Genomic DNA, 2,197 nt, shown 5'->3' on the forward strand with positions numbered 1-2,197 from the left:
ATCTACTTGACTGCTATGGGTGAATTCGGTATAACTAATCCCTCTACAAGAACTAAAAGGAGAGGCAAACTTTTTCATTATGAATCAACTCTAAAGGACTACCTAGGCTCTCAATCCTTGTTAGATAGTTCTCTGAAAGGGAACAAGGGTTGTTCGAGTTTCGAGGCTCCTTTTAGCTCTTTGAGAACCCCAAAGCAATCTGCGGACTTTCTAAGAAGTTGGATCCATGTAGTGAAAAACTCTCTCCCTACCATTTCAAGTGGCCAATCCCTCAGCAACTCCAGCTCAGCTAATCACGTCCCAGTCACCCCAGAGCACTTGAGTATGCAAAACCAAAACTTAGACTATCTGTTGAAGGATTTGGACTCTCTCTCCAATCTTGAGGATTCCTCTTGGATCGAAACATGGGATGGTCTCTCAATAGAATAGTAGCAAAAGGTTGCCTCAATAACAACTTTTGTATTTTAGGTATTCAGTTTTCTTTATTCCTTGTTATTCAACATATTCAGTTTAATATATCTGCATTTCTTTGCTTCGGATTACTTGGTTTGTGTTCTTGGTTTGGTTATCACCAATATGAAAATCTTTGCATTGAATGTGTGGGGGGGTAAAAGTAAGGAGTTACACAGAACTATCAAAAGATGGTGCCAAACTCTAAACCCAAATATACTATTCCCCTCTTAAACAAAAATGATTGTTGATGAAGCTTCGAAATATTCAAAAACTCTTGGCTAATACAACTTTAAATCTGTAGGCTCTATTGGTTTAAGTGGTGGCCTTCTCTGTATTTGGAAAGATAATCTTGATATTATAGTAGTCACTGATGCCACAAAAAGATACATAGAGTTGTCAGTGCAAGCCAGTACCGTGACTGTTAGTTGGACTACTCTCCTCCTCTATGGAAGCCTAAGTCGTAGTGATAGGGCAGCTCTGTGGAAGAGTATCATCACCTCAAAGTCCTATCTCAGAGGTGCACCATGCATGGATCCTCCTTGGGTACCTCAATGACTTAGTTCACATTGAAGACTATGTGGGGCCCAGTCATCGAGCGAGGTTATCTCACCACCTCAAGAACCTAATTGATTTCTTTGCTCTCTTAGACCTGGGGCATTCAGGACCTTACTACACTTGGTCTAATAAGTAATTGGGTAGAAGAGGAGTGCGTGAATGACTTGACCGAGGGCTAGATAGCTTGGAATGGCTCAATTGGTATCCTGAAGTAAAATTGTCTATCCTTCTAGTTATTAATTCAGATCACTCCCCAATCATGCTTAATACTAATCCTGATCCAATTGTGGGGAAAAGACAATTTCACTTCCTACCCATGTGGGTTCACCACAAAGACTGATAAAATTGTCTCTAATAACTAGAATGCTCTGATTAGCAGATCTAGAGCTTTCTCAATTGCAAGCAGACTGAAATCTCTGAAAAAGCTAGCTCAAATCTTGGAATAAGAATACTTATGGCAACGTCAACAAAACAACTGCGGAACTGGAAGAGAAAATTCTCTCAGCTCAATTTGATCCAATTGGCAAATGTGACCTCTCCAGTATAGCTGACCTGGAAGCCTAGTACAACAAATGGCTACTTATAGAAGAGCAATTTTTGAGACTAAAATCCAATGAATTATGGCTTTCAAAAGGTGAGAAGAATACTAAGTTCTTTCATCACCAAACAAATTTCAAAAGGAAATCGCTCTCAACTGACTGTTTGAAAGACAACCAAAACAACTGGACGGCTAATCCTTTTATCATAACAAACCTCCTTAAAAGCCATTTCTTAAGCAGCTCAAACCTCAAGGAAACTTTTGACCCCTCACTCCTAAATGATCTACAGTTTATTAAAATCTCACCTAAAGAGAGACAAAGTCTTCTCATCCCCCTTCAAAAAGAAGAGATTAAGCAAGCTCTCTTCCAGGTGCACCCTTACAAGGCCTCGGGCCCAAATGGATTCACTGCTTTCTTCTTCTAACACTACTGAGATCTTGTAGGTGATGACATCACCTCTATGATCCAAAGTTTTTTCCACACCAAGGGACTCCTCAAGCAATTAAATCACACCAACCTTGTCTTTGTTCCAAAAAGGAGAGGTGTGGAGAAGGCTAAACATTTCAGGCCTATTAGCTTAAGTAATGTTCTCTATAAAATCTTAGCTAAAGTCCTATCCAACAGATTAAAACCTTTACTCCCTTCCCTAA

This window comes from Nelumbo lutea, chromosome 6, assembly GCF_056320005.1.
Source record: "Nelumbo lutea isolate HS-2025 chromosome 6, American lotus-T2T, whole genome shotgun sequence".
Taxonomy (NCBI): domain Eukaryota; kingdom Viridiplantae; phylum Streptophyta; class Magnoliopsida; order Proteales; family Nelumbonaceae; genus Nelumbo; species Nelumbo lutea.